This window comes from Ambystoma mexicanum, chromosome 9, assembly GCF_040938575.1.
Source record: "Ambystoma mexicanum isolate Mex_15411 chromosome 9, UKY_AmexF1_1, whole genome shotgun sequence".
NCBI classification, from domain to species: Eukaryota; Metazoa; Chordata; class Amphibia; order Caudata; family Ambystomatidae; genus Ambystoma; species Ambystoma mexicanum.
The window spans coordinates 1,534,024,644-1,534,030,954 of NC_090931.1; the positions used below are offsets into that span (position 1 = coordinate 1,534,024,644).

The window sequence follows — 6,311 nt, forward strand, 5'->3', positions numbered from 1 at the left end:
AGGATGTCCCTCCTCTGGGTAGCGGAACAGTACCTTCCGAAGCAACACCAGCTCGAACCTCTTCCAAAAAGGTTTTGGCAACAGTCAGGATCCTATTCCTGTGGAACATCGGCTCTGGGGTATGTCCTTTCTCCTCACATGTGGGACCCTTCCGAGAGAGCTCATCCGCAAGCGTATTGTTGGTACCAGGCAAGTAAGTAATTTGCAGATCATATCGGGCAAAGAAATATGCCCAACGGGCCTGCCTGGAGTTGACACACTCCATATTCTGCAGAACCTTGAGATTCTTACGGTCCGTTCTGATGATAACGTTCTGCCTTGCTCCCATCAGTAGATGTCGCCAAGTCTCACATGCTTGTTTAATGGCCAGCAATTCTTTTTCCAGTACGGAGTAGTTGAGTTGTCTGGGAGTCAACGTCTTAGAGAGGTAGCAAATGGGGTGCTCCCGTTCCTCGAACACTTGTAGCAGAACAGCTCCAATGGCCATGGCCGAGGCATCAGTCTCGACGATGAACTGTCTGCTCTGGTCAGGATGGCGCAAAATGGGAGCAGTACAAAAGAGGTTCTTGAGATCGTGAAAACTCTGTTCTGCTTCGGAAGTCCAGCGAAAGGGATTGTTGACCTTCTTGAGTAAAGAAGTAATCGGGAGGACTGCTTCAGAGAAGTTTGGGATGAATGAGCGGTAGAAATTAGAGAGCCCGAGAAACCTTTGGACCTCTTTGATCGATGTCGGGGAAGGCCAGTCCAGAATAGCTGCTACCTTGCTGGGATCCATGGCGATACCTCTTTCAGAAAGGTGATACCCTAGATAGGGCACTGAAGTAGCAGCAAAAACACACTACTCTGGTTTGACAAGAAGTTGGTTGTCTTTAAGCCTTTCCAGAACTTGTTGGACATGGGTTTTGTGATCCTCTAGATTGTCGGAATATATTTCAGGATGTCGTCCAGGTATATGATCATGGAGACAGACAATAAGTCTGAAAACATCCACAGAGCTGAAGCCACCAGGTTTATTCAGATGGGTTACACACAGCAGCTGGCTTACCGCAAGCAGGACAACTCCTATGCAGCCTTTGTAGACAGACAATCAAGCACATGACTCACAGCCTATGCGGTGAAGGTCTTCTCCATGGCAAACAATCTTATATTCATTGACCGGAGCATCTTGTGTGGAGCAGTGAAGTGGTTAATTCAAGAAAAACAAAAACCAGATGGGCTTTTCCAGGAAGATGCGCCTGTCATCCACGGAGAAATGGTGGGGGGAGCACAGGGCTCAGAACCCGAGGCATCACTTACAGCCTTCGTCCTGATTGCATTGGTTGAAGCCAAAGACATCTGCAGCTCCACTGTCAATCATTTGGATACAAACATTGCAAAAGCAGCCAGGTTTTTGGAAGACAGAATCAATGGTTTAAAGAAAGTCTACTCCATCACAATTTCATCCTATGCATTGGCTCTTGTGGACAGAAGTAAAGGAGAAAACAAACTGATGGAGCACTCTACAGGTGGGACAAACTGGCATGACCCAACTTCCAAGCTCTACACTATTGAAGCCACCTCTTATGCACTACTGACCATGCAGAAAAAGAGAAATTTCGCTGCCGCTGCCCCCATCATCCAGTGGCTAATAGAGCAGCGATACTACGGAGGAGGATACGGCTCTACCCAGGCCACGATCCTGGTGTTCCAAGCTCTCTCCAAGTACCAGGCAGAGAAGCCGACCAGCAATGAAATCACAATGGATGTTTCCCTGAGTTTTCCCAAACAAACGAAAAGCATCACATGAAGGATCAGCACGAAAGTGCCCTGGTGCCCAAGACTGAGAAGACTTCATCAAATGAAGGCTTCACAGCGACAGCCAAAGGGACGGGACAAGGAACGCTAACGGTAATGACCTTGTATTATGCACCTTCAACGGACAAAGCAGCTTCATGCAAGAAGTTTGATTTCAGTGTTGTCATGGAAAACGTACCGGATGCCAAGAGACCAGAAGGAGCCATCAACTCAGTGACCATCCAAATATGTATGAGGTGAGAGAGTTCAAATGTTCCTTAGAGAGAGAGAAAGAGAGGAGACAGGAAGAGAGAGAAGAGAGACAGAGTGAGAGCGAGAGAGAGAAGGTGGCAGAAGACGAAAGAGAAAGGGATATTTACAGAGAATGACAGTTCCTAGGGGCAACAGATTCCACCATGACGATCCTGGATGTCTCCATGCTCACTGCATTCACCCCAGATCTGGACGATCTTGACAAGTTGACCAACAGAGTTGACAAATACATTTCCAAGTATGAAATGGATACAGAGCGGTCGGACCGAGGATCCCTCATCATTTACCTGGATAAGGTTTCTAACACCCAGAGTGAATGCATTAAATTCAAGGCTCACCAACAGTTTGCAGTGGGCTTGATCCAACCTGCTGCTGTCACCATATACGAGTATTACTCCCTAGAAAATCGCTGTACACAGTTCTACCACCCAACGAAAGCAAGCGGGCTTCTCAGCACCATCTGCAAAGAGGACGCCTGTAAGTGTGTTGCAGAGAAGTGCAGCCTGACGAACAAGTACAAATTGCCAATGAACCACAAAACACGCGCTGAAGCGGTCTGCGAAGTTGGAGTCGATTACGTTTACTTGGTGGAGCTGCTGAGCGTGGAAGAGAACGGAATGTACGATTTCTTCAGCATGAAGATTGCCCAGGTCATCAAAGAAGGGTCTGACCCCGCTCCCCAAGGAAATATCCGACGTTTCATCAGTCACCAGGCCTGCAGAGACTCCCTGAAGCTCAACGCTGGCAGCAAATACCTGATCTGGGGTGGCAGCGCCGACCAGTGGGACATGAAAACTGAGATGGCGTACCTGATTGGCAGTAACACCTGGGTGGAACCAGTACCGCCCCAGTGCGGCTCCCGGCCTGTCATGCCAGAATGCAGAGACCTGGACCGCTTCATCCAGAAGCTCATATCCCAGGGGTGAACCACCTGAGTGACCAAGAAAAAAAGTCTTCCTGCAACGGCACCAGGGTGGCGTTACTAGACTGGAATATAAACCCATTCCGTACATAGAGGACGGCATCTGTACACTGGATGGTGCCATTGGACACGAAATGGACGTAATTTGTCTATAAAACAGTAAAAAGTACATATAGTGAAGATATATATGCACTGGATGGCGCCCTTGGACAAGAAATGAAAGGAATTCAAGCCGCCTGTAATCCGTTGATGCATATAATAAAATATTACGGCTCATGGTGGCCAATGACTGTACACGCGATGGCGATATTGGACCATAAATAAATTAAATCCAACCATCAAAAAAACAAAAAAAAAAGTCTGAAAACATCCGATCCATAAACCGTTGAAAAACAGCAGGAGCATTCACCAAACCAAAGGGCATGACTCGGTACTCAAATAAGCCGAAAGGAGTGCGAAAAGCGGTCTTCCATTCATCTCCTTTGGCGATGCGTAACAAATGATATGCATTTCTGAGGTCTAATTTGGTGAACCAACGTGCACCTTGAACAGCTTCAATGATCTCATGTATTAATGGCATGGGATACCGATCCCGGATGGTAACCTTGTTGAGGCCTCGGTAATCGATACAAGGGCGCAATTCAGTAGAGTCCCTCTTCTTGACAAAGAACAAAGAAGCTCCGGCAGGAGACTTGGAAGGTTGAATGAGCCCATTCTGAACATTGGCATCAAGATAATCTCTTAGAACCTTTCTTTCTGCTTGAGTTAAAGAGAAAATCCGACAGAAGGGAACTAAAGCATTTGGGTCTAAGTCTATGGTACAATCTTCTGGCCTATGGGGAGGTAAGGTCGCTGGCTTTCTTTCGACGAACACCTCCAAGTAAGGGGAACAGTACAGAGGAAGAGCATGAACCCCAGCCAGCTGTTTGGTAGACCCTGTAACAATTTGAGGAAGACCGTCGTCAGAAAAACAGTTGAGCTTGCAGTAGGAGGAACAAAATTGTAGTTGATTGTCCGCCCACTTGACATGAGGGTTATGCTTTCTGAGCCATGTGATGCCAAGAATAACCGGAAAATGGGCAGCTCGAATAATGTCGAACCGGATTGTCTCGGAATGTTGAAATATGGTAACCGATAGGTCCTCGGTGGTGTGAGCAATGGGTCCTGAAGAGAGAGGAGAACCGTCGACCCCTTCTACCTTTTGATCTTCTTTGCGAGGCAGGGTGCGGAGATCCATTCTTTTGGTCCAGATGATGTCGACAAAGTTTCCGGCGGCCCCGCAGTCCAGAAGTGCAAGGCACTCAACTGCTCTGCCGTTGACCTTTATAATAACAGGTAAAACCATAAGCCTGGAATACTCGGGATGTAAGGAACCGAAATTGAAAGAGAAACATAGGGACTGGTGGATGAATCGGAAGTCCCTCGGAACCAGGTCCCTACTGGCGCTGAGGGAAACCGTTTCCCTGACGTTTCTAAGGAAGTTCAGTACATTCCTTGAGGAGATGTTGATCCGACCCACAATAGGCACATAGACCTTTCTCCTTCCTTCCTTCCTTCTTTCAGCCACGGAAAGAGGTCCTCTAGTAGATCCAATTTGCATGGGTTCGTCTGAAGTATGGGAAGGAGAGGAGGAGATGGTGGAGGATGAGGCGGAATCGGAAAAATGAACAGTAGTTCGTTGTTTTCGGCGTTCTGACCATCGCTCCTGCAGTCTATATTCAATTTGTAAGGCTGCGGAAAGCAAATCCGGAAAAGAAGGCAGCCTGGATGCTCTGGCGAGTTCGTCCTTAATTTCCTCCTTGAGGCCTCGCCGGAATATGGCAAATTGTGCCTGTTAAGACCACCCAGCACCCGAAGCCAATCTCTTGAACTCTGAAATGTACGATAGAACATCCGATGACCCTTGTCGGATATCCAACAGGTCCTCGCAGGCGGTGTAGGTCAGTTTGGGCCTCTCAAAGGTTTGCTTCAACAGGTTCTGAAAACCAGCAAAATCGTGTAAGATGGGATTAGCCCCGGTAACCAGCGGAGTAACCCATGCCAGGGCATTGCCGGTCATGTTCGATATCATGAACCCGATCTTAGTCTGGTCGGTGGCAAACAGCCGGGGTCTGAAAATAAAATATACTAAGCAGGCCTCCAAAAACTCTTCAACTTTTTTAGGAGTTCCATCGAACTTCCCTGCCGAAAGAGCCATGACAGGAAGTTCTGGGGATTGTGGTTCGCGGGCAGTAATCATCTGTTTCAAGACCACATTCTCTGCCTTAACAGTTTGTAACTCTTGGGACATTCCCTGAATGGCCTTCCATAGTTCTTGGATCTGCTCTTCTGCCGACATTTCTTCTGATTGGCGTTGCAATCTGTCCTGGCTGGAAGATTCCGCTAACTCCCGTTCCTCCCCACTCTCCTCACCTGATTCAAAATCCTCTGGTTGCAGTTGCCTGTGAGAGAGGTAGTCCTTCTCCTTTTTGTGTAGAACGTATCTGTCTCGAGAGGAAGCCATAGTGAGCGCTAAAGTATAGCAAACCTGGGGCCCCCTTCCCGAGACCAGACAGTGCGAAGGGAAAAAGCCTGTTCAGGCAGAAAAAACCCTCCGAGGAGTGAAGCGGCTTGAGAGGATCCGGAGCAAGCAGTTGTAGTGGCGTTCTTGAGGCAGGTAGCTGATGGGAGCAGGCGAAGCCGGACATCCAAAGTAGAGAAGGAACCGGAGAGAAAGAGAGCCACCGGTAAGAGTACCAGCGGAGAAAACTACTCCGGAGCAACAGAAACCAAGGCGGCTGAATGACAGCGCAGCCGAAGGTAAGGCAGAGAAGGCGGGTGCGGAGGACCGCGCACCGTAAGAGGAAACAAGCCGGAAGGTAAGGAGAAAGTGGGAAAAAGAGGCAAGGCAATGAAAAGGAGGGAGAAGGAAAGGTCGTCCGAGGGAGGCGGACCGAAGGTACAGAGAAGTGACCGAGGCGGTCGAGGCTGGAAAAACTAGCGTGTAAACCCAAAGAAGCGAGCTAGCGCGGTGAAGGGGGTTGCAACGCGCCGATCGCTGGGAGAGGAGGAAAGAAATACTTCCCAGCGGCGCCATGTTGGAAAAGCACTAGACCGTAGGGTGCGTAAAGGAGGAATCATGTAGCGGAACCTCCGCTCGCCCTTCCAGCGCGTAACCGCCAACGCGGATATAAACGCCAAACAGGATGGCGAATGACATTGGAGTCCTGATTTCGCTCATCGACTCCTCCTCAAAAGCTTTAGCAAATTTTAGAAGGAAATATCTAATTCAATGGGCTGATAACACACATAAATACAGTATTTTTGAAAATGGGTTTAAAAAGGGTGTGGGGACCACGACAAA

General features: G+C 48.5%; 1 pseudogene; it reads left to right on the plus strand.

The window, feature by feature from the left end:
- Positions 1–937: 937 nt before the first annotated feature.
- Positions 938–3,256, plus strand: LOC138487569 (complement C3 alpha chain-like; annotated as a pseudogene).
- Positions 3,257–6,311: the final 3,055 nt, after the last annotated feature.